Below are 25,651 nucleotides of genomic sequence, written 5' to 3'. Positions count from 1 at the left end.
CAGCGGCTTGTCCCCCTCTTGCACAGTCCCCTCTGTATCGTCTGCCTGCTGCAGATATGCGCTCCTTTATTGCCTTCAGGGTTTGGTGCTGTTGGCAGGAGCATTGGGATGCTGTGGGTGCCAATAAGTTGCGCTCGATTTGCCAGAAAGTGGGCTCATTCAGTTACCAGGGCTTCCCTCGTCAATGGGAGACTGCTTTGTGCCGCCTCCGCATTGCCCACACCCGTTTCTCTCACGGTTTTTTAATGGCGAGGGCTCCTCCTCCATTCTGTGATGACTGTCTGGTTCCCTTGACTGTTCGGCACCTGTTGGTGGAGTGTCCTAATCTTGAGGATTTGCGGCGTCGGTTCCTCTCTGACCACCAAACGGATGGAGGTGTGTATCATCTTTCCTCCGTGCTTGGGGAGGATGCCTGTGCCTTGGGAGGGGCAACCCTCTCCTTTGTGAAGGAGGCAGGACTTCTTAAGGATATTTAGAATTTCTCCTTTTTGATTGTGTGGCTTATCCTCTATTTTTTGTTTTTTGCTTTTTACTTCTTTGTTATACGGTGGCATATGACCCTGGCAGTTGCGCCGCCATGATTATTATAAAAAAAAAAAAAGAAAAGAAATTCTGTTTGATAGAAGATTTAACCTGGGTTCCCCATATTCGTTCTGTTAGGGTGGCTTGTCTTAAAGCTTTGAGTCTTTTGAGGGTTTTAGTTCATACCTCTTGGGGTGCTGACCGTCAGACCCTCCTCCTCTTGTATAGGTCTCTTATTCTTCCTAAACTTGAATATGGGTGTGAGGTCTACTCCTCTGCAACAGATGCCCGCCTCCGGTTGTTAAATTCTGTGCATCATGCTGGTGTACGTCTGGCAACCGGGGCATTCAGATCATCCCCAATTCCAAGTTTGTTGGTAGATGCTGGTGTACTCCCCTTGGACTTGCGACGTCAGTTGCTAATGATAAGGTGTTGGTATCGTCTTCACCGCATTCCAGACTCAATTTCATGTACCACTGTCTCCCAGGATTCCCAATCTTCTGTTTTTGAGACCCGTCCTAATTTCCCAAAGCCATTTGGTTACAGTGTCCAGTCTGTTATGCTAGCCCTCTCTGTCCCAAGACTGGCAATTTGTCCACATCGGATCCCAAGGGTGGGTTCTTGGCTACTCCCTCACGTGACATTCTGTAGGTCCGTTGTTGGAAAAAAGGGCTCACTTCCCTCTCAGGTGTCCCTCTCTCTCTTTTTAGAATATGCCTCCATTCATGAGGGTTCTGTCCCCGTCTACACTGACGGGTCTAAGACTGCTACTGGAGTAGGATTTGGTGTTGTCTTCCCTACATTTAGTAGGGGTGGTAGCCTTCCTGGCATTACTTCAGTGTATACGGCAGAACTGACTGCAATTTTATATGCTGTTAAAATCATTTTTACTCTCCCCCAATCCGTTTTTGTGATTTTTAGTGACTCGCGTAGTGTTTTGTCTGCACTGGAGTCTTTTAATGCATCCCATCCATTGGTTTTATGAATTTTAGAATGGCTTTTTCTTCTTGGCCGTCGTGGCCGCCGTGTAGACTTCTGTTGGGTTCCTGCACATGTTGGTGTGGTGGGCAATGAGAGGGCAGATTTTTTAGCTAAAGCTGCATCTTCTCAACAGCCCCCAACCAACTACCCACTTCCTGTTTCTGATGTAACACCTTACTTCCGGTACGCAATTCGTTCGTGTTGGCAGAGACACTGGGATGGTGTTTCTCATAATAAACTAAAAGAAATTTTTCAGAGAGTGGTTGTGCCAAGGGTTCTTCCCTCTATGTCTCGGCGACTGGAGGTGGCTCTTGCTAGGCTTCGCATTGGGCATTCTCGGCTTACACATGGGTTCCTCATGTGTGGTGAGACTCAACCGTACTGTGATGACTCCCTTGTTCCCCTTACTGTTCGTCACTTGCTGGTCGAGTGTCCGAGTCTGGGGGACCTGCATCAGAGGTTCCTTCATAGGCGTGGGGTGGCAGATGGTGCCTACTGTTTGTCCTCGATACTTGGTGAGGCTTTTAATGATTTTACTGATGTTTTTAGTTTTCTTCAGGAGGCGGGCCTCCTTTCACTTTTATAAATAATTGTTATTTTATAAACTATTCTTTTATTATTTTTAGTGTTTTATTCCTACTAACAGATATTAACTTTATTTTGAATAGGCACTTTTTATTTTGCTGTGTCTTTTACTTTGTCATCCGGCGGCATATGACCCTGGCAGTTGCGCCGCCAGATTTTTATTATTTTCAATCAATCAATCAAGTATGAGAGGGTTACAGCCGGACCTTGATCTCAAGCTTCGTAGCAGGAGACTCCGTTGTGTGACAGACGAAATTCTTGGGCCTGACGTTTGACTGTCGTTTGACATGGGTCTCACACTTGGCAAATCTTAAAACATCATGTATGAAGGCTCTCAGTCTATTGAAGGTTCTGTCCCATACCTCTTTGGGTGCTGATCGAAGCAAACTCTTGCATTTCTTTCAGGTATTTGTATCCTCTAAGCTGTCATATGCCTGTGAGGTATACTTCTCTGCCACAGAATCAAGACTAAAAACTCTAGATGCTGTCTATTATGCTGGTCTTCGCCTTGCAACTGGGGCTTTTCGGTCCTCGCGAAATTCCCAGCTTATTGCTGGATGCTGGTGTGCCTCCCTTAGATCTATTGCGTCAGTCTGTTGCAGTACGGTGCTGGCTTCCGATTCGTCGCCTTCCAGACTCACTTGTCTGTGAGTGTGTGACGAAACAGTCTTGTCTTGTCTTGTTTTATAGTAGACATCCTCGCATGCATCGTCCGTTTGGCTATAGGTTTCAGGATGTAATGGAGGGATTTGGTTTGTAGGCAGTACTTGTCAGTCCTGTTCGGATCCCGAGGGTTGCGCCTTGGATATTACCCAGAGTAACTTTTTGCAGGCCTTTTGCTGTCTCAAAGGATTTTGTCGCTCCTCAGTGTCTTTTAAGGTTATTTTTAGAACATGCTTCTAGTCATGGTGGTTCTGTGCCTGTGTATACTGATGGCTCTAAATAAGCATCAGATGTTGGTTTTGGAGTGGTATTTCCCAATTTTAGCCGTGGAGGTAGTCTTCCTTTGTTTGCCTCAGTTTTTACTGCGGAGTTGTCAGCTATCATTTTAGACTTGAAGTTGGTGTTTGTTCATCCTGACAATGATTTTACTATTTTTAGCGACTCTCAAACGGGGCTTTTGGCCCTGGACACTTTTAACTCTTCCCATCCCTTAGTTTTAGCTATTTTGGAGTGGCTGTTCCTCATTCGTCGTCGGGGGAAGAGAGTGGATTTTTGCTGGGTTCCCGCTCATGTTGGTGTGGTGGGCAATGACACTGCAGATGCATTGGCCAAGGCTGCGGCCACTGAACAGCCCCCAATGGAATATCTGCTTCCTGCATCTGATCTAACACCTTACTTGCGGGACAGAATGCATGTGTGTTGGCACAGACGCTGGGATGGTGTTGCTCATAATAAGCTGAAAGATGCCTTCCAGAGAGTGGTTGCGCCAAGAGCTCTCCCTTCCATACCTTGGCGATTGGAGGTAGCTCTTGCTAGTCTTCGCACTGGACACTCTCGGCTTACACATGGGTTCCTGATGAGTGGCGAGACTCAACCGTACTGTGATAATTGCTTTGTTCCCCTTACTGTCCATCACTTGCTGGTCGAGTGTCCAAGTTTGGGGGACCTGCGTCGGAGATTCCTCTATAGGCATACAAGGGTAGATGGTGCCTACTGTCTTTCCTCGATGGCCATAGCGTTTTTAATTATGTTTTTGGTTTTCTTCAGGAGGCGGGCCTCCTTCCACATTGATAGGAAATTGTTTTCTCTTTTAACTATTCTTTTATTATTATCAGTGTATTATTTCTACAAAAAGGTATTAACTATGCGCAATTTAATTGCCATATGTTTTAGCTTGTTGTCCGGCAGCATAAGACCTTAGCAGTTGCGCTGCAAGTTTCTACTACAATCAATCAATCTTACACAAAATATATAGTCCTCAAGACGGATGATGGTACTTCCTTCCAGAACCTGAACTGTTTTCAGATTCACAGTGGTCTAGTTACAGCATGTGGATTTACCCCAAGGTCTCTTTACAGGGCGATGGTTCTCCATTATTAGAAGCCGGGAATGAAGAGGAAAGTTCACGCATCCAGTCTCTAACTATGGTCCCTGGTTACCCTGTATCTGCCTCTCGTCACTTGGTCCTAAAATAGGTCCCGAGGGGTTGTGTATTCTCGTGACTTGGTCTCATATTCTGATTCTTCCCTTTTAGAGGGGCTGGCTCCTCAGGGAGTTGTAGCAGTACAAAGAATAATGAAGAAAGTTAATGAGATTTTAACCCCCACACCCACTCTTATCTTGACATTTGATCGTCTGACTTTGCCAGAGGTCATCACCACTGCATGGTGGAAGCTTAAGGTTAAACCTTATGTTCCCCGACCTAGAAGGTGCTATTATTGTCAAAGGTTTGGTCATGTTGGCCGTTCTTGCAGGCGGGAAGCGTTTGGCCTTCTTGAGGTTTGTAGAAATTGTGGTGGAATTTCTCATGGTATGGATGATTGTTCTCAACCCTTGAAATGTTTGAACTGTGGAGGAGCACATGCAGCCTCCTCAAGGGATTGCGAAGTATGCAAGTATGAATATGAGTTTATTTCCGACCGAATGAAGGAGAAAATTTCCTTTTCTTAGGCAAAGGCCAGGGTAAGGGAGCAGTTCATTCGCCCTGGGGTTACCTATGCTGCTGTGTTGTCTCGCCATAAAGCTACACGGCAGGTGCCCCTGCTATCACACAAGGCCCCATCAAATTCTCGTGGTTCTACTTCCCGGCCTTCTCGGCCAGGGGGTTCCACTGAGGGAGTGCAGCCTGGAAGCAGCTGTGCTTCCTCCAGGGAGGTGCCTCCTGTCTCTGGGGGTGTCCCCTCTGTGGTGGTTCTTCCAGCTTCTAGGAGTTCCTCCCCCATCCCAGATCCTCCGGTTCCTCCTGTGACAAACACCTTGCTTTGACACATCCAAAACTCCCGATGTCCTTCCTGTGCATCCTTGTCCTGACATCCAAAAAAAAAACAGCGTCTCATACTCCTGTATCGGCTGCTACTCCCGTACCGAATGCTGCTCCTGTACCATCTGCCCGCTCTGCTACTGTTGTTCACTCTTCTTTACAGTGTGGCACTACAATTTCTAATGCTTTAAGTTCTGGTGCAGAGATGGAGGTTGCATCTGCCAACCTCAAACGAGTGAGGAGTGAGGAGTTTTTGGGTGACTCCCCTCCTTCTAAGGTTCAAACTTCTGTACCGCATGAGGATTCTGAGGGGGCTCTTCGCTCGACAACCCAGCCAGTGGTGGCTTCTAAGTCTGTGGGTGTTCATGATGGCCCTTCTAGGATTCCCGTCCCTGCCTCTTGGTCAGGTGTGGCGGGGCCTGGGTCTTTAGATACTCAAAGAGATCAGTTGCTTGCTCCCTCTGATCCGTCACCCAGCGGCCAACCTTTGGTTGATACGGTTGGGGGGGGGGTTCGGTTGGCCCCGAGGTGCCAGCTGAACCCTCACATGGGTGTGCGGATGGGGCACGTGGGTCTCTGTGCTTCGGACTCATTCTGGCGATGTGCGGGACATATCTCGGGGTTAGGGTACTTCCACCCATGGAAACTCTAAATATTCATTGTCTTCTCGGTTGGTGAGTCAGAGCTCCACGCCTAGGAAGAAGGGCTTTCACTCCCTTCCCAACGAGGTTATTTCTAAGTTCATAATATTTAATACTAATCACTATGGCTCAATCGGTACCAATCTGTCTTCAGTGGAACTGTAGAGGTGCCGTGGCAAATTGGGAGGAATTGCAGTTGTTACTCTCTGCTCTGAACCCACTATGTGTCTGTCTTCAGGAGACAATGGAGGGGGACAGACAGTTCCCTTCCATTAGGGGGTATGAGGACTTCCACGCATCTCCTCCTGGTGGTCACAGCGGTGGATGTGCAGTTTTGTGCCATTCTGATGTCCCCTTTATTTCCTTTGAGATTCAGTCGCCCTTTCAAGATCTAGCAGTACAGATGCACGTTGGGAGGTGGTATACCATCTGTTGTCTGTACCTTCTACCTTCCGTTCCTGTTATACGTGCTGATCTAGACACCCTTATCAGCCAACTTTCACCCTCTTTCCTACTCCTTGCTGAGCTTAATGGCCACGATCCTTTGTGGGGTGACTCACTTTCAAATTCAAGGGATGATCTTCTTCCCTCTTTGGTTGGGGATTTAGGTTTGGTTTTCCTAAATGATGGGAGGCCGACTCATTTTCATGTTCAGACTGGCACATATTCTGTCATTGACCTTACCATCTCCTCCTCTAACTGTGCCCTTGATTTTTCTTGGGAGGTTTTGGATGATCTACCTGGCAGTGACCATTATCCTGTAGTGGCCCAGCCTACTCGCTCTGTTCCTGCAGCCCGTCTGCCACGCTGGTGTCTGGACAGGGCTGATTGGTCTCTCTTTGAGGAACTATGTGTATTTTGCCAACAGAGTTAGTCATTTTTCAACTATCGAAGATGACAATGTTATTTTACTAAGACCATTTTCTCAGCAGGGGTTCATTCCATCCCACGGACTTCTGGTGTTTTTTCCTGGAGACCTGTGCCATGGTGGAATGATGACTGCTCCATAGCAAAGGGAATTTACAAAGCAGCTGCCCGTCTGTATTCTGCCAATCGTAATGTTGATTTCCTAAAAATACAGTTTTCGCAAAAAAGCACGTTCTCACTATACATGTGTCACGAAGAATGCTCACCATAACTCATGGAAGTCGTATGTTTCTACAGTTACATCTTCAACTTCAATGTCTATGGTGTAGAAAAAGGTGCGCAAGATTACTAGTAGATTCTCGCCCCCCTCCCCTCCGGTGTTGCGCCTTCACAGAGAACTTGTGTCTGCACCAGATGCAGTAGCCTCTGGTTTTGCAAATCTGTTTTACGCTGTCTCTACAAAGGATCCTTCTCAGCCAATATTTACCTTTTGTAGGAATCAGGAGAGGCTGGGTCTTGACTTTCGCTCTCGTGGCGGAGAACTGTATAATTTAGAGTTCAGTCTCCGTGAGGTGCGTGCTGCCCTTTCAGACTGTGGTGACACTACTCCTTGGCCTGATGATATTCCATACGCTATGCTGCGTCATCTACCGACTGCTCCACTTCAGTTTTTATTGAACCTTTTTAACAGGGTTTGGAGTGAGTGCTCTATTCCGAGGAGTTGGCAGTTGGTTATTGTCCTCCCCTTTCCCAAGCCTGGTTGAGACCATTCCCAAGTCTCCAGCTATCGCCCTATCACTTTAACATCATGTGTGTGCAAGCTTTTAGAAAAGATGGTTAATGTCAGGCTTATGTGGTTTCTGGAGAAGGGTTGCTTTCTCTCTCCGTTGCAGAGTGGTTTCCGTAAATTACGGTGCACTTCAGACAACCTTATCAGGCTCGAGGCGTCAATCTGTGAAGCTTTTGCCTCAAGCAATGTCTTGTGGCTGTGTTTTTTGACCTTGAGAAAGATGACACTGCCTGGCGCCATGGCATCCTCCAACAACTTCATGCCTTTGGTTTACGTGGTCGCCTGCCTGTGTTGCATGGAGACTTCTTGACTGATCGTGTATTTCGGATCCGTGTGGGTTCTACCCTCTCTGCACCACTATGCCAGGAGGAAGGTGTCCCACAGAGGAGTGTCTTAAGTGTTTCTCTGTTTGCAGTGGCCATCAATGGTATCAGTGACACTGTGCCTGCTGGGGTATCCTCATCTTTTTATGTGGATGACTTAGCTAGAGCCAACAGCCATACCACGTTGAGTACAACACTTCCCGTCCAATCAGCGAAGTTAAGCAACGTTGGGTCTGGTTAGTACTTGGATGGGTGACCGCCTGGGAACACCAGATGCTGTTGGCATCCCTACATGTCAAGTGGGGTTGGTGGAGGATTAGTGCCCCTCCCTGTAAAACAATTAACTCTAAGCCGTTGGCCACCCTGTTTGGGAGACATGGCGTTTGGCAATGAGTGAATGAACTTAGCTATATGGTTTTGTGACTCCGCATGGCTGCTATTGAGTGGTGTATGCAACTTGCCTTGGTCAGGATTTCTGTCTGGGCCACTTCCAAGGGTTTTCGGTTTTCTCCATCAAAGACTGTGGCTATGTACTTCTGTAGTATGAGAGGGTTACACCCGGACCTTGATCTCAAGCTTCGTAACAGGAGACTCCGTTGTGTGACAGACGAAATTCTTGGGCCTTACGTTTGACTGTCGTTTGACATGGGTCTCACACTTGGCAAATCTTAAAACATCATGTATGAAGGCTCTCAATCTATTGATGGTTCTGTCCCATACCTCTTGGGGTGCTGATCGAAGGACACTCTTGTATTTGTTTCAGGTATTTGTATCCTCTAAGCTGTCATATGCCTGTGAGGTATACTCCTCTGCCACAGAATCAAGACTAAAAACTCTAGATGCTGTCTATTATGCTGGTCTTCGCCTTGCAACTGGGGCTTTTCGGTCCTCGCCAATTCCCAGCTTATTGGTGGATGCTGGTGTGCCTCCCTTAGATCTACTGCGTCAGTCTGTTGCAGTACGGTGGTGGATCCCGATTCGTCGCCTTCCAGACTCACTTGTCTGTGAGTGTGTGACGAAACAGTCTTGTCTTGTCTTGTTTTACAGTAGACATCCTCGCATGCCTCGTCCGTTTGGCTATAGGTTTCAGGATGTAATGGAGGGATTTGGTTTGTCGGCAGTACTTGTAGGGCTTGTTCAGATCCCGAGGGTTGCGCCTTGGATATTACCCAGAGTAACTTTCTGCAGGCCTTTTGCTGTCTCAAAGGATTTTGTCGCTCCTCAGTGTCTTTTAAGGTTATTTTTAGAACATGCTTCTAGTCATGGTGGTTCTGTGCCTGTGTATACTGATGGCTCTAAATACGCATCAGATGTTGGTTTTGGAGTGGTATTTCCCAATTTTAGCCGTGGAGGTAGTCTTCCTTTGGTTGCCCCAGTTTTTACTGCGGAGTTGTCAGCTATCATTTTAGCCTTGAAGTTGGTGTTTGTTCATCCTGACAATTATTTTACTATTTTTAGCGACTCTCAAGGGGGACCTTTGGCCCTGGACTCTTTTAACTCTTCCCATCCATAGTTTTAGCTATTTTGGAGTGGCTGTTCCTCATTCGTCGTCGGGGGAGGAGTGGATTTTTGCTGGGTTCCCGCTCATGTTGGTGTAGTGGGCAATGAGACTGCGGATGCATTGGCCAAGGCTGCGGCCACTCAACAGCCCCAAACGGAATATCCGCTTCCTGCATCTGATCTAACACCTTACTTGCGGGACAGAATGCATCTGTGTTGGCAGAGACGCTGGGATGGTGTTGCTCATAATAAGCTGAAAGATGTCTTCCAGAGAGTGGTTGCGCCAAGGGTTCTCCCTTCCATGCCTCGGCGATTGGAGGTAGCTCTTGCTAGGCTTCGCACTGGACACTCTCGGCTTACACATGGGTTCCTGATGAGTGGCGAGACTCAACCGTACTGTGATGATTGCTTTGTTCCCCTTACTGTCCGTCACTTGCTAGTCGAGTGTCCAAGTTTGGGGGACTTGCGTCGGAGATTCCTCCATAGGCATACAAGAGTAGATGGTGCCTACTGTCTCTCCTCGATGCCCATAGCGTTTTTACTGATGGTTTTGGTTTTCTTCAGGAGGAGGGCCTCTTTCCACATTGATAGGAAATTGTTTTCTCTTTTAACTATTCTTTTATTATTTTCAGTGTATTATTTCTAGAAAAAGTTATTAACTATGTGCAATTTATTTGCCATATGTTTTAGCTTGTTGTCCGGCGGCATAAGACCTTAGCAGTTGCGCCGCCAGATTCTACTACAATCAATCAATCTCACACAAAATATATAGTCCTCAAGACAGATAATGGTACTTCCTTCCAGAACCTGAACTGTTTTCAGATTCACAGTGGTCTAGTTACAGCATGTGGATTTACCCCAAGGTCTCTTTACAGGGCGATGGTTCTCCATTATTAGAAGCCGGGAATGAAGAGGAAAGTTCACGCATCCAGTCTCTAACTATGGTCCCTGGTTACCCTGTATCTGCCTCTCGTCACTTGGTCCTAAATCAGTCCCGAGGGGTTGTGTATTCTCGTGACTTGGTCTCATATTCTGATTCTTCCCTCTTAGAGGGGCTGGCTCCTCAGGGAGTTGTAGCAGTACAAAGAATAATGAAGAAAGTTGATGGGATTTTAACCCCCACACCCACTCTTATCTTGACATTTGATCGTCTGACTTTGCCAGAGGTCATCGCCACTGCATGGTGGAAGCTTAAGGTTAAACCTTATGTTCCCCGACCTAGAAGGTGCTATTATTGTCAAAGGTTTGGTCATGTTGGCCGTTCTTGCAGGCGGGAAGCGTTTGGCCTTCTTGAGGTTTGTAGAAATTGTGGTGGAATTTCTCATGGTATGGATGATTGTTCTCAACCCTTGAAATGTTTGAACCGTGGAGGAGCACATGCAGCCTCCTCAAGGGATTGCGAAGTATGCAAGTATGAATATGAGTTTATTTCCGACCGAATGAAGGAGAAAATTTCCTTTTCTTAGGCAAAGGCCAGGGTAAGGGAGCAGTTCATTCTCCCTGGGGTTAAATATGCTGCTGTGTTGTCTCGCCATAAAGCTACACGGCAGGTGCCCCTGCCATCACACAAGGCCCCATCAAATTCTCGTGGTTCTACTTCCCGGCCTTCTCGGCCAGGGGGTTCCACTGAGGGAGTGCAGCCTGGAAGCAGCTGTGCTTCCTCCAGGGAGGTGCCTCCTGTCTCTGGGGGTGTCCCCTCTGTGGTGGTTCTTCCAGCTTCTGGGAGTGCCTCCCCCATCCCAGTTCCTCCGGTTCCTCCTGTGACAAACACCTTGCTTTGACACATCCAAAACTCCCGATGTCCTTCCTGTGCATCCTTGTCCTGACATGCAAAACAAAAACAGCGTCTCATACTCCTGTATCGGCTGCTACTCCCGTACCGAATGCTGCTCCTGTACCATCTGCATGCTCTGCTACTGTTGTTCACTCTTCTTTACAGTGTGGCACTACAATTTCTAATGCTTTAAGTTCTGGTGCAGAGATGGAGGTTGCATCTGCCAACCTCAAACGAGTGAGGAGTGAGGAGTTTTTGGGTGACTCCCCTCCTTCTAAGGTTCAAACTTCTGTACCGCATGAGGATTCTGAGGGGGCTCTTCTCTCGACCATCCAGCCAGTGGTTGTTTCTAAGTCTGTGGGTGTTCATGATGGCCCTTCTAGGATTCCCGTCCCTGCCTCTTGGTCAGGTGTGGCGGGGCCTGGGTCTTTAGATACTAAAAGAACTCAGTTGCTTGCTCCCTCTAATCCGTCACCCAGCGGCAAACCTTTGTTTGATACGGTTGGGGGGTGGGGTTCGGTTGGCCCCGAGGTGCCAGCTGAACCCTCACATGGGTGTGCAGACGGGGCACGTAGATCTCTGTGCTTCGGACTCATTCTGGCGATGTGCGGGACATATCTCGGGGTTAGGGTACTTCCATCCATGGAAACTCTAAATATTCATTGTTTTCTCGGTTGGTGAGTCAGAGCTCCACGCCTAGGAAGAAGGGCTTTCACTCCCTTCCCAACGAGGTTGTTTCTAAGTTCATAATACTTAATACTAATCACTATTGCTCAATCGGTACCAATCTGTCTTCAGTGGAACTGTAGAGGTGCCGTGGCAAATTGGGAGGAATTGCAGTTGTTACTGTCTGCTCTGAACCCACTATGTGTCTGTCTTCAGGAGACAATGGAGGGGGACAGACAGTTCCCTTCCATTAGGGGGTATGAGGACTTCCACGCATCTCCTCCTGGTGGTCACAGCGGTGGATGTGCAGTTTTGTGCCGTTCAGATGTCCCCTTTATTTCCTTTGAGATTCAGTCGCCCTTTCAAGTTCTAGCAGTACAGATGCACGTTGGGATGTGCTATACCATCTGTTGTCTGTACCTTCCACCTTCCGTTCCTGTTATACGTGCTGATCTAGACACCCTTATCAGCCAACTTTCACCCCCTTTCCTACTCCTTGGTGACCTTAATGGCCGCCATCCTTTGTGGGGTGACTCACTTTCAAATTCAAGGGATGATCTTCTTGCCTCTTTGGTTGGGGATTTAGGTTTGGTTTTCCTAAATGATGGGAGGCCGACTCATTTTCATGTTCAGACTGGCACATATTCTGTCATTGATCTTACCATCTCCTCCTCTAACTGTGCCTTTGATTTTTCTTGGGAGGTTTTGGATGATCTACATGGCAGTGACCATTATCCTGTAGTGGCCCAGCCTACTCGCTCTGTTCCTGCAGCCCGTCTGCCATGCTGATGTCTTGACAGGGCTGATTGGTCTCTCTTTGAGGAACTAAGTGTATTTGCCAACAGAGTTAATGATTTTTCAACTATCGATGACGCCAAATGTTATTTTACTAAGACCATTTTCTCAGCAGGGGTTCATTCCATCCCACGGACTTCTGGTGTTTTTTCCTGGAGACCTGTGCCATGGTGGAATGATGACTGCTCCATAGCAAAGGGAATTTACAAAGCAGCTGCCCGTCTGTATTCTGCCAATCGTAATGTTGTTTTCCTAAAAATACAGTTTTCGCAAAAAAGCACGTGCTCACTATAGATGTCACGAAGAATGCTTGCCGTAACTCGTGGAGGTCGTATGTTTCTACAGTTACATCTTCAACTTCAATGTCTATGGTGTGGAAAAAGGTGCGCAAGATTTCTGGTAGATTCTCGGCCCCCTCCCCTCCGGTGTTACGCCTTCACGGAGAACTTGTGTCTGCACCAGATGCAGTAGCCTCTGGTTTTGCAAATCAGTTTTACGCTGTCTCTATAAATGATCCTTCTCAGCCAATTGTTACCTTTTGTAGGAATCAGGAGAGGCTGGGTCTTGACTTTCGCTTTCGTGGCGGAGAGCTGTATAATTTAGATTTCAGTCTCCGTGAGGTGCGTGCTGCCCTTTCAGAGTGTGGTGACACTGCTCCTTGGCCTGATGATATTCCATATGCTATGCTGCGTCATCTACCGACTGCTTCACTTCAGTTTTTATTGGACCTTTTTAACAGGGTTTGGAGTGAGTGCTCTATTCCGAAGAGGTGGAAGTTGGTTATTGTCCTCCCCTTTCCCAAGCCTGGTTGAGACCATTCCTAAGTCTCCAACTATCGCCCTATCACTTTAACATCATGTGTGTGCAAGCTTTTCGAAAAGATGGTTAATGTCAGGCTTATGTGGTTTCTGGAGAAGGGTTGCTTTCTCTCTCCGTTGAAGAGTGGTTTCCGTAAAGTACGGTGCACTTCAGAAAACCTTATCAGGCTCGAGGCGTCAATCTGTGAAGCTTTTGCATCAAGCAATATCTTTTGGCTGTGTTTTTTGACCTTGAGAAAGATGACACTGCCTGGCGCCATGGCATCCTCCAACAACTTCATGCCTTTGGTTTACGTGATCGTCTGCCTGTGTTGCTTGGAGACTTCCTGACTGATCGTGTATTTCGGGTCCGTGTGGGTTCTACCCTCTCTGCGCCACTATGCCAGGAGGAAGGTGTCCCACAGGGGAGTGTCTTAAGTGTTTCTCTGTTTGCAGTGGCCATGAATGGTATCAGTGACACTGTGCCTGCTGGGGAATCCTCATCTTTTTAAGTGGATGACTTATCTATAGCCAACGGCCATACCACGTTGAGTACACCGCTTCCCATCCGATCAGCGAAGTTAAGCAACGTTGGGTCTGGTTAGTACTTGGAAGGGTGACCGCCTGGGAACACCAGATGCTGTTGGCATCCCTACATGTCAAGTGGGGTTGGTGGAGGATTAGTGCCCCTCCCTGTAAAACAATTAACCCTAAGCTGTTGGCCACCCCGTTTGGGAGACATGGCGTCTGGCAATGAGTGAATCAACTTAGCTATATGGTTTTCTGGCTCCGCTTGGCTGCTATTGAGCGGCGTATGCAACTTGCCTTGGTCAGGATTTCTGTCTGAGCCACTTCCAAGGGTTTTCGGTTTTCTCCTTCAAAGACTGTGGCTATGCACTTCTGTAGTATGAGAGGGTTACACCTGGACCTTGATCTCAAGCTTTGTAACAGGAGACTCAGTTGTGTGACAGACGAAATTCTTGGGCCTGACGTTTGACTGTCGTTTGATATGGGTCTCACACTTGGAAAATCTTAAAACATCATGTTTGAAGGCTCTCAATCTATTGAGGGTTCTGTCCCATACCTCTTGGGGTGCTGATCGAAGGACACTCTTGTATTTGTTTCAGGTATTTGTATCCTCTAAGCTGTCATATGCCTGTGAGGTATACTTCTCTGCCACAGAATCAAGACTAAAAACTCTAGATGCTGTCTATTATGCTGGTCTTCGCCTTGCAACTGGGGCTTTTCGGTCCTCACCAATTCCCAGCTTATTGGTGGATGCTGGTGTGCCTCCCTTAGATCTACTGCGTCAGTCTGTTGCAGTATCGTGCTGGCTCCCGATTCGTTGCCTTCCAGACTCACTTGTCTGTGAGTGTGTGACGAAACAGTCTTGTCTTGTCTTATTTTATAGTAGACATCCTCGCATGCCTCGTCCATTTGGCTATAGGTTTCAGGATGTAATGGAGGGATTTGGTTTGTCGGCAGTACTTGACAGTCCTGTTCGGATCCCGAGGGTTGCGCCTTGGATATTACCCAGAGTAACTTTCTGCAGGCCTTTTGCTGTCTCAAAGGATTTTGTCGCTCATCAGTGTCTTTTAAGGTTATTTTTAGAACATGCTTCTAGTCATGGTGGGTCTGTGCCTGTGTATACTGATGGCTCTAAATACGCATCAGATGTTGGTTTTGGAGTGGTATTTCCCAATTTTAGTCGCGGAGTAGTCTTCCTCTGGTTGCCTCAGTTTTTACTGCGGAGTTGTCAGCTATCATTTTAGCCTTGAAGTTGGTGTTTGTTCATCCTGACAATTATTTTACTATTTTTAGCGACTCTCAAGGGGGGCCTTTGGCCCTGGACTCTTTTAACTCTTCCCATCCCTTAGTTTTAGCTATTGTGGAGTGGCTGTTCCTCATTCGTCGTCGGGGGAAGAGAGTGGATTTTTGCTGGGTTCCCGCTCATGTTGGTGTGGTGGGCAATGAGACTGCGGATGCATTGGCCAAGGCTGCGGCCACTCAACAGCCCCCAACGGAATATCCGCTTCCTGCATCTGATCTAACACCTTACTTGCGGGACACAATGCATGTGTGTTGGCAGAGACGCTGGGATGGTGTTGCTCATAATAAGCTGAAAGATGTCTTCCAGAGAGTGATTGCGCCAAGGGTTCTCCCTTCTATGCCTCGGCGATTGGAGGTAGCTCTTGCTAGTCTTCGCACTAGACACTCTCGGCTTACACATGGGTTCCTGATGAGTGGCGAGACTCAAACGTACTGTGATGATTGCTTTGTTCCCCTTACTGTCTGTCACTTGCTGGTCAAGTGTCCAAGTTTGGGGGACCTGCGTTGGAGATTCCTCCATAGGCATACAAGGGTAGATGGTGCCTACTGTCTCTCCTCGATGGCCATAGCGTTTTTACTGATGTTTTTGGTTTTCTTCAGGAGGCGGGCCTCCTTCCACATTTATAGGAAATTGTTTTCTCTTTTAACTATTCTTTTATTATTTTCAGTGTATTATTTCTAGAAAAAGTCATTAACTATGCGCAATTTATTTGCCATATGTTTTAGCTTGTTGTCCGGCGGCATAAGACCTTAGCAGTTGCGCCGCCAGTTTCTACTACAATCAATCAATCTTACACAAAATATATAGTCCTCAAGACGGATGATGGTACTTCCTTCCAGAACCTGAACTGTTTTCAGATTCACAGTGGTCTAGTTACAGCATGTGGATTTACCCCAAGGTCTCTTTACAGGGCGATGGTTCTCCATTATTAGAAGCCGGGAATGAAGAGGAAAGTTCAAGCATCCAGTCTCTAACTATGGTCCCTGGTTACCCTGTATCTGCCTCTTGTCACTTAGTCCTAAATCAGTCCCGAGGGGTTGTGTATTCTCGTGACTTGGTCTCATATTCTGATTCTTCCCTCTTAGAGGGGCTGGCTTCTCAGGGAGTTGTAGCAGTACAAAGAATAATGAAGAAAGTTGATGGGATTTTAACCCCCACACCCACTCTTATCTTGACATTTGATCGTCTGACTTTGCCACAGGTCGTCACCGCTTCATGGTGGAAGCTTAAGGTTAAACCTTATGTTCCCCGACCTAGAAGGTGCTATTATTGTTAAAGGTTTGGTCATGTTGGCCGTTCTTGCAGGCGGGAAGCGTTTGGCCTTCTTGAGGTTTGTAGAAATTGTGGTGGAATTTCTCATGGTATGGATGATTGTTCTCAACCCTTGAAATGTTTGAACTTTGGAGGAGCACATGCAGCCTCCTCAAAGGATTGCGAAGTATGCAAGTATGAATATGAGTTTATTTCCGACCGAATGAAGGAGAAAATTTCCTTTTCTTAGGCAAAGGGCAGGGTAAGGGAGCAGTTCATTCGCCCTGGGGTTAAATATGCTGCTGTGTTGTCTCGCCATAAAGCTACCCTGCCATCACACAATGCCCCATCAAATTCTCGTGGTTCTACTTCCCGGCCTTCTCGGCCAGGGGGTTCCACTGAGGGAGTGCAGCCTGGAAGCAGCTGTGCTTCCTCCAGGGAGGTGCCTCCTGTCTCTGGGGGTGTCCCCTCTGTGGTGGTTCTTCCAGCTTCTGGGAGTGCCTCCCCCATCCCAGTTCCTCCGGTTCCTCCTGTGACAAACACCTTGCTTTGACACATCCAAAACTCCCGATGTCCTTCCTGTGCATCCTTGTCCTGACATCCAAAACAAAAACAGCGTCTCATACTCCTGTATCGGCTGCTACTCCCGTACCGAATGCTGCTCCTGTACCATCTGCCTGCTCTGCTACTGTTGTTCACTCTTCTTTACAGTGTGGCACTACAATTTCTAATGCTTTAAGTTCTGGTGCAGAGATGGAGGTTGCATCTGCCAACCTCAAACGAGTGAGGAGTGAGGAGTTTTGGGTGACTCCCCTCCTTCTAAGGTTCAAACTTCTGTACCGCATGAGGATTCTGAGGGGCTCTTCTCTCGACAACCCAGCCAGTGGTTGGCTTCTAAGTCTGTGGGTGTTCATGATGGACCCTTCTAGGATTCCCGTCCCTGCCTCTTGGTCAGGTGTGGCGGGGCCTGGGTCTTTAGATACTCAAAGAGATCAGTTGCTTGCTCCCTCTAATCCGTCACCCAGCGGCAAACCTTTGGTTGATACGGTTGGGGGTGGGGTTCTGTTGGCCCCTAGGTGCCAACTGAACCCTCACATGGGTGTGCGGACGGGGCACGTGGGTCTCTGTGCTTCGGACTCATTCTGGCGATGGGCGGGACATATCTCGGGGTTAGGGTACTTCCACCCATGGAAACTCTAAATCTTCATTGTCTTCTCGGTTGGTGAGTCAGAGCTCCACGCCTAGGAAGAAGGGCTTTTACTCCCTTCCCAACGAGGTTGTTTCTAAGTTCATAATATTTAATACTAATCACTATGGCTCAATCGGTACCAATCTGTCTTCAGTGGAACTGTAGAGGTGCCGTGGCAAATTGGGAGGAATTGCAGTTGTTACTCTCTGCTCTGAACCCATTATGTGTCTGTCTTCAGGAGACAATGGAGGGGGACAGACAGTTCCCTTCCATTAGGGGGTATGAGGACTTCCACGCATCTCCTCCTGGTGGTCACAGCGGTGGATGTGCAGTTTTGTGCCGTTCTGATGTCCCCTTTATTTCCTTTGAGATTCAGTCGCCCTTTCAAGTTCTAGCAGTACAGATGCACGTTGGGATGTGCTATACTATCTGTTGTCTGTACCTTCCACCTTCCGTTCCTGTTATACGTGCTGATCTAGACACCCTTATCAGCCAACTTTCACCCCCTTTCCTACTCCTTGGTGACCTTAATGGTCGCCATCCTTTGTGGGGTGACTCACTTTCAAATTCAAGGGATGATCTTCTTGCCTCTTTGGTTGGGGATTTAGGTTTGGTTTTCCTAAATGATGGGAGGCTGACTCATTTTCATGTTCAGACTGGCACATATTCTGTCATTGATCATACCATCTCCTCCTCTAACTGTGCCCTTGATTTTTCTTGGGAGGTTTTGGATGATCTACATTGCAGTGACCATTATCCTGTAGTGGCCCAGCCTACTCGCTCTGTTCCTGCAGCCCGTCTGCCACGCTGGTGTCTGGACAGGGCTGATTGGTCTCTCTTTGAGGAACTATGTGTATTTGCCAAGAGTTAGTGATTTTTCAACTATCGAAGATGACAAATTTATTTTACGATGACCATTTTCTCAGCAGGGGTTCATTCCATCCCACGGACGTCTGGTGTTTTTTCCTGGAGACCTGTGCCATGGTGGAATGATGACTGCTCCATAGCAAAGGGAATTTACAAAGCAGTTGCCCATCTGTATTCTGCCAATCGTAATGTTGTTTTCCTAAAAATACAGTTTTCGCAAAAAAGCACGTGCTCACTATAGATGGGTCACGAAGAATGCTCGCCGTAACTCGTGGAGGTCGTATGTTTCTACAGTTACATCTTCAACTTCAATGTCTATGGTGTGGAAAAAGGTGCGCAAGATTTCTGGTAGATTCTCGCCCCCCTCCCCTCCGGTGTTGCGCCTTCACGGAGAACTTGTGTCTGCACCAGATGCAGTAGCCTCTGGTTTTGCAAATCTGTTTTACGCTGTCTCTACAAAGGATCCTTCTCAGCCAATTGTTACCTTTTGTAGCAATCAGGAGAGGCTGGGTCTTGACTTTCGCTTTCGTGGCGGAGAGCTGTATAATTTAGATTTCAGTCTCCGTGAGGTGCGTGCTGCCCTTTCAGAGTGTGGTGACACTGCTCCTTGGCCTGATGATATTCCATACGCTATGCTGTGTCATCTACCGACTGCTTCACTTCAGTTTTTATTGAACCTTTTTAACAGGGTTTGGAGTCAGTGCTCTATTCCGAGGAGTTGGAAGTTGGTTATTGTCCTCCCCTTTCCTAAGCCTGGTTGAGACCATTCCCAAGTCTCCAACTATCGCCCTATCACTTTAACATCATGTGTGTGCAAGCTTTTAGAAAAGATGGTTAATGTCAGGCTTATGTTTTTTCTGGAGAAGGGTTGCTTTCTCTCTCCGTTGCAGAGTGGTTTCCGTAAATTACGGTGCACTTCAGACAACCTTATCAATCTCAAGGCGTCAATCTGTGAAGCTTTTGCCTCAAGCAATGTCTTGTGGCTGTGTTTTTTGACCTTGAGAAAAATGACACTGCCTGGCGGCATGGCAACCTCCAACAACTTCATGCCTTTGGTTTACGTGGTCGCCTGCCTGTGTTGCTTGGAGACTTCCTGACTGATCGTGTATTTCGGGTCCGTGTGGGTTCTACCCTCTCTGCGCCACTATGCCAGGAGGAAGGTGTCCCACAGGGGAGTGTCTTAAGTGTTTCTCTGTTTGCAGTGGCCATCAATGGTATCAGTGACACTGTGCCTGCTGGGGAATCCTCATCTTTTTATGTGGATGACTTATCTATAGCCAACGGCCATACCACTTTGAGTACACCGCTTCCCATCCGATCAGCGAAGTTAAGCAACATTGGGTTTGGTTAGTACTTGGAAGGGTGACCGCCTGGGAACACCAGATGCTGTTGGCATCCCTACATGTCAAGTGGGGTTGGTGGAGGATTAGTGCCCCTCCATGTAAAACAATTAACTCTAAGCCGTTGGCCACCCCGTTTGGGAGACATGGCGTATGGCAATGAGTGAATGAACTTAGCTTTATGGTTTTCTGGCTCCGCTTGGCTGCTAATGAGCGGCGTATGCAACTTGCCTTGGCCAGGATTTCTGTCTGGGCCACTTCCAAGGGTTTTCGGTTTTCTCCTTCAAAGACTTTGGCTATGCACTTCTGTAGTATGAGAGGGTTACACCTGGACCTTGATCTCAAGCTTTGTAACAGGAGACTCCGTTGTGTGACAGACGAAATTCTTTGGCCTGACGTTTGACTGTCGTTTGACATGGGTCTCACACTTGGAAAATCTTAAAACATCATGTTTGAAGGCTCTCAATCTATTGAGGGTTCTGTCCCATACCTCTTGGGGTGCTGATCGAAGGACACTCTTGTATTTGTTTCAGGTATTTGAATCCTCTAAGCTGTCATATGCCTGTGAGGTATACTTCTCTGCCACAGAATCAAGACTAAAAACTCTAGATGCTGTCTATTATGCTGGTCTTCGCCTTGCAACTGGGGCTTTTCGGTCCTCGCCAATTCCCAGCTTATTGGTGGATGCTGGTGTGCCTCCCTTAGATCTACTGCGTCAGTCTGTTGCAGTACGGTGCTGGCTCCCGATTCGTCGCCTTCCAGACTCACTTGTCTGTGAGTGTGTGACGAAACAGTCTTGTCTTGTCTTGTTTTATAGTAGACATCCTCGCATGCCTCGTCCGTTTGGCTATAGGTTTCAGGATGTACTGGAGGGATTTGGTTTGTCGGCAGTACTTGTCAGTCCTGTTCGGATCCCAAGGGTTGCGCCTTGGATATTACCCAGAGTAACTTTCTGCAGGCCTTTTGCTGTCTCAAAGGATTTTGTCGCTCCTCAGTGTCTTTTAAGGTTATTTTTAGAACATGCTTCTAGTCATGGTGGGTCTGTGCCTGTGTATACTGATGGCTCTAAATACGCATCAGATGTTGGTTTTGGAGTGGTATTTCCCAATTTTAGCCGTGGAGGTAGTCTTCCTTTGGTTGCCTCAGTTATTACTGCGGAGTTGTCAGCTATCATTTTAGCCTTGAAGTTGGTGTTTGTTCATCCTGACAATGATTTTACTATTTTTAGCGACTCTCAAGGGGGGCCTTTGGCCCTGGACTCTTTTAACTCTTCCCATCCCTTTGTTTTACCTATTGTGGAGTGGCTGTTCCTCATTCGTCGTCGGGGGAAGAGAGTGGATTTTTGCTGGGTTCCCGCTCATGTTGGTGTGGTGGGCAATGAGACTGCGGATGCATTGGCCAAGGCTGCGGCCACTGAACAGCCCCCAACGGATTATCCGCTTCCTGCATCTGATCTAACACCTTACTTGCGGGACAGAATGCATGTGTGTTGGCAGAGACGCTGGGATGGTGTTGCTCATAATAAGCTGAAAGATGTCTTCCACAGAGTGGTAGCACCAAGGGTTCTCCCTTCTATGCCTCGGCGATTGGAGGTAGCTCTTGCTAGTCTTCGCACTGGACACTCTCGGCTTACACATGGGTTCCTGATGAGTGGCGAGACTCAACCGTACTGTGATGATTGCTTTGTTCCCCTTACTGTCCGTCACTTGCTGGTCGAGTGTCCAAGTTTGGGGGATCTGTGTTGGAGATTCCTCCATAGGCATACAAGGGTAGATGGTGCCTACTGTCTCTCCTCGATGGCCATAGCGTTTTTACTGATGTTTTTGGTTTTCTTCAGGAGGCGGGCCTCCTTCCACATTTATAGGAAATTGTTTTCTCTTTTAACTATTCTTTTATTATTTTCAGTGTATTATTTCTAGAAAAAGTTATTAACTATGCGCAATTTATTTGCCATGTGTTTCAGCTTGTTGTCCGGCGGCATAAGACCTTAGCAGTTGCGCCGCCAGTTTCTACTGCAATCAATTAATCTTACACAAAATATATAGTCCTCAAGACGGATGATGGTACTTCCTTCCAGAACCTGAACTGTTTTATTCACAATGGTCTAGTTACAGCATGTGGATTTACCCCAAGGTCTCTTTACAGGGCGATGGTTCTCCATTATTAGAAGCCGGGAATGAAGATGAAAGTTCACGCATCCAGTCTCCAACTATGGTCCCTGGTTACCTTGTATCTGCCTCTCGTCACTTGGTCCTAAATCAGTCCCGAGGGGTTGTGTATTCTCGTGACTTGGTCTCATATTCTGATTCTTCCCTCTTAGAGGGGCTGGCTCCTCAGGGAGTTGTAGCAGTACAAAGAATAATGAAGAGAGTTGATGGGATTTTAACCCCCACACCCACTCTTATCTTGACATTTGATCGTCTGACTTTGCCACAGGTCGTCACCGCTGCATGGTGGAAGCTTAAGGTTAAACCTTATGTTCCCCGACCTAGAAGGTGCTATTATTGTCAAAAGTTTGGTCATGTTGGCCGTTCTTGCAGGCGGGAAGCGTTTGGCCTTCTTGAGGTTTGTAGAAATTGTGGTGGAATTTCTCATAGTATGGATGATTGTTCTCAACCCTTGAAATGTTTGAACTGTGGAGGAGCACATGCAGCCTCCTCAAGGGATTGCGAAGTATGCAAGTATGAATATGAGTTTATTTCCGACCGAATGAAGGAGAAAATTTCCTTTTCTTAGGCAAAGGCCAAGGTAAGGGAGCAGTTCATTCGCCCTGGGGTTAAATATGCTGCTGTATTGTCTCGCCATAAAGCTACCCCGCCATCACACAATGCCCCATCAAATTCTCGTGGTTCTACTTCCCGGCCTTCTTGGCCAGGGGGTTCCACTGAGGGAGTGCAGCCTGGAAGCAGCTGTGCTTCCTCCAGGGAGGTGCCTCCTGTCTCTGGGGGTGTCCCCTCTGTGGTGGTTCTTCCAGCTTCTGGGAGTGCCTCCCCCATCCCAGTTCCTCCGGTTCCTCCTGTGACAAACACCTTGCTTTGACACATCCAAAACTCCCGATGTCCTTTCTGTGCATCCTTGTCCTGACATCCAAAACAAAAACAGCATCTCATACTCCTGTATCGGCTGCTACTCCCGTACCGAATGCTGCTCCTGTACCATCTACCCGCTCTGTTGGCCCCGAGGTGCCAACTGAACCCTCACATGGGTGTGCGGACGGGGCACGTGGGTCTCTGTGCTTCGGACTCATTCTGGCGATGGGCGGAACATATCTTGGGATTAGGGTACTTCCACCCATGGAAACTCTAAATCTTCATTGTCTTCTCGGTTGGTGAGTCAGAGCTCCACGCCTAGGAAGAAGGGCTTTTACTCCCTTCCCAACGAGGTTGTTTCTAAGTTCATAATATTTAATACTAATCACTATGGCTCAATCGGTACCAATCTGTCTTCAGTGGAACTGTAGAGGTGCCGTGGCAAATTGGGAGGAATTGCAGTTGTTACTCTCTGCTCTGAACCCACTATGTTTCTGTCTTCAGGAGACACTGGAGGGGGACAGACAGTTCCCTTCCATTAGGGGGTATGAGGACTTCTACGCATCTCCTCCTGGTGGTCACAGCGGTGGATGTGCAGTTTTGTGCCGTTCAGATGTCCCCTTTATTTCCTTTGAGATTCAGTCGCCCTTTCAAGTTCTAGCAGTACAGATGCACGTTGGGAGGTGCTATACCATCTGTTGTCTGTACCTTCCACCTTCCGTTCCTGTTATACGTGCTGATCTAGACAACCTTATCAGCCAACTTTCACCCCCTTTCCTACTCCTTGGTGACCTTAATGGCCGCCATACTTTGTGGGATGACTCACTTTCAAATTCAAGGGATGATCTTCTTGCCTCTTTGGTTGGGGATTTAGGTTTGGTTTTCCTAAATGATGGGAGGCCGACTCATTTTCATGTTCAGACTAGCACATATTCTGTCATTGATCTTACCATCTCCTCCTCTAACTGTGCCCTTGATTTTTCTTGGGAGGTTTTGGATGATCTACATGGCAGTGACCATTATCCTGTAGTGGCCCAGCCTACTCGCTCTGTTCCTGCAGCACGTCTGCCACGCTGGTGTCTGGACAGAGCTGATTGGTCTCTCTTCGAGGAACTAAGTGTATTTGCCAACAGAGTTAGTGATTTTTTAACTATCGAAGATGACAAAGTTATTTTACGAAGACCATTTTCTCAGCAGGGGTTCATTCCATCCCACGGACTTCTGGTGTTTTTCCTGGAGACCTGTGCCATGGTGGAATGATGACTGCTCCATAGCAAAGGGAATTTACAAAGCAGTTGCCCGTCTGTATTCTGCCAATCGTAATGTTGTTTTCCTAAAAATACAGTTTTCGCAAAAAAGCACGTGCTCACTATAGATGGGTCACGAAGAATGCTCGCCGTTTCTCGTGGAGGTCGTATGTTTCTACAGTTACATCTTCAACTTCAATGTCTATGGTGTGGAAAAAGGTGCGCAAGATTTCTGGTAGATTCTCGCCCCCCTCCCCTCTGGTGTTGCGCCTTCTCAGAGAACTTGTGTCTGCACCAGATGCAGTAGCCTCTGGTTTTGCAAATCAGTTTTACGCTGTCTCTACAAAGGATCCTTCTCAGCCAATTGTTACCTTTTGTAGCAATCAGGAGAGGCTGGGTCTTGACTTTCGCTCTCGTGGTGGAGAGCTGTATAATTTATATTTCAGTCTCCGTGAGGTGCGTGCTGCCCTTTCAGAGTGTGGTGACACTGCTCCTTGGCCTGATGATATTCCATACGCTATGCTGCGTCATCTACCGACTGCTTCACTTCAGTTTTTATTGGACCTTTTTAACAGGGTTTGGAGTGAGTGCTCTATTCCGAGGAGTTGGAAGTTGGTTATTGTCCTCCCCTTTCCTAAGCCTGGTTGAGACCATTCCCAAGTCTCCAACTATCGCCCTATCACTTTAACATCATGTGTGTGCAAGCTTTTAGAAAAGATGGTTAATGTCAGGCTTATGTTTTTTTCTGGAGAAGGGTTGCTTTCTCTCTCCGTTGCAGAGTGGTTTCCGTAAATTACGGTGCACTTCAGACAACCTTATCAGGCTCAAGGCGTCAATCTGTGAAGCTTTTGCCTCAAGCAATGTCTTGTGGCTGTGTTTTTTGACCTTGAGAAAGATGACACTGCCTGGCGCCATGGCATCCTCCAACAACTTCATGCCTTTGGTTTACATGGTCGCCTGCCTGTGTTGCTTGGAGACTTCTTGACTGATCGTGTATTTCGGGTCCGTGTGGGTTCTACCCTCTCTGCGCCACTATGCCAGGAGGAAGGTGTCCCACAGGGGAGTGTCTTAAGTGTTTCTCTGTTTGCAGTGGCCATGAATGGTATCAGTGACACTGTGCCTGCTGGGGTATCCTCATCCTTTTATGTGGATGACTTATCTATAGCCAACGGCCATACCACGTTGAGTACACCGCTTCCCATCCGATCACCGAAGTTAAGCAACGTTGGATCTGGTTAGTACTTGGATGGGTGACCGCCTGGGAATACCAGATGCTGTTGGCATCCCTACATGTCAAGTGCGTTTGGTGGAGGATTAGTGCCCCTCCCTGTAAAACAAGTAACTCTAAGCCGTTGGCCACCCCGTTTGGGAGACATGGCGTCTGGCAATGAGTGAATGAACTTAGCTATATGGTTTTCTGGCTCCGCATGGCTGCTACTGAGCGGCGTATGCAACTTGCCTTGGTCAGGATTTCTGTCTGGGCCACTTCCAAGGGTTTTCGGTTTTCTCCTTCAAAGACTGTGGCTATGCACTTCTGTAGTATGAGAGGGTTACACCCGGACCTTGATCTCAAGCTTCGTAACAGGAGACTCCGTTGTGTGACAGACGAAATTCTTGGGCCTGACGTTTGACTGTCGTTTGACATGGGTCTCACACTTGGAAAATCTTAAAACATCATGTTTGAAGGCTCTCAATCTATTGAGGGTTCTTTTCCCATACCTCTTGGGGTGCTG

General features: G+C 47.6%; 4 non-coding genes across 4 annotated transcripts; all 4 read left to right on the top strand.

Moving 5' to 3' along the window:
• Positions 1-7,798: 7,798 nt before the first annotated feature.
• LOC145393649 (5S ribosomal RNA) lies at positions 7,799-7,917 on the top strand. Its single transcript, XR_013896245.1, has one exon. It is a non-coding gene; the product is annotated as a 5S ribosomal RNA (ribosomal RNA).
• A 5,777-nt stretch (positions 7,918-13,694) lies between these two features.
• LOC145393586 (5S ribosomal RNA) lies at positions 13,695-13,813 on the top strand. The gene has a single exon (XR_013896205.1). It is a non-coding gene; the product is annotated as a 5S ribosomal RNA (ribosomal RNA).
• A 5,765-nt stretch (positions 13,814-19,578) lies between these two features.
• LOC145393646 (5S ribosomal RNA) lies at positions 19,579-19,697 on the top strand. The gene has a single exon (XR_013896242.1). It is a non-coding gene; the product is annotated as a 5S ribosomal RNA (ribosomal RNA).
• Positions 19,698-25,082: 5,385 nt separating this feature from the next.
• Positions 25,083-25,201, top strand: LOC145393616 (5S ribosomal RNA). Its single transcript, XR_013896214.1, has one exon. It is a non-coding gene; the product is annotated as a 5S ribosomal RNA (ribosomal RNA).
• The last annotated feature ends 450 nt before the right edge of the window (positions 25,202-25,651 follow it).

This window comes from Coenobita brevimanus, chromosome 24, assembly GCF_032717465.1.
Source record: "Coenobita brevimanus isolate Jiangsu-jjx chromosome 24, ASM3271746v2, whole genome shotgun sequence".
NCBI classification, from domain to species: domain Eukaryota; kingdom Metazoa; phylum Arthropoda; class Malacostraca; order Decapoda; family Coenobitidae; genus Coenobita; species Coenobita brevimanus.
This window is presented reverse-complemented; position numbering and strand designations above follow the sequence as displayed.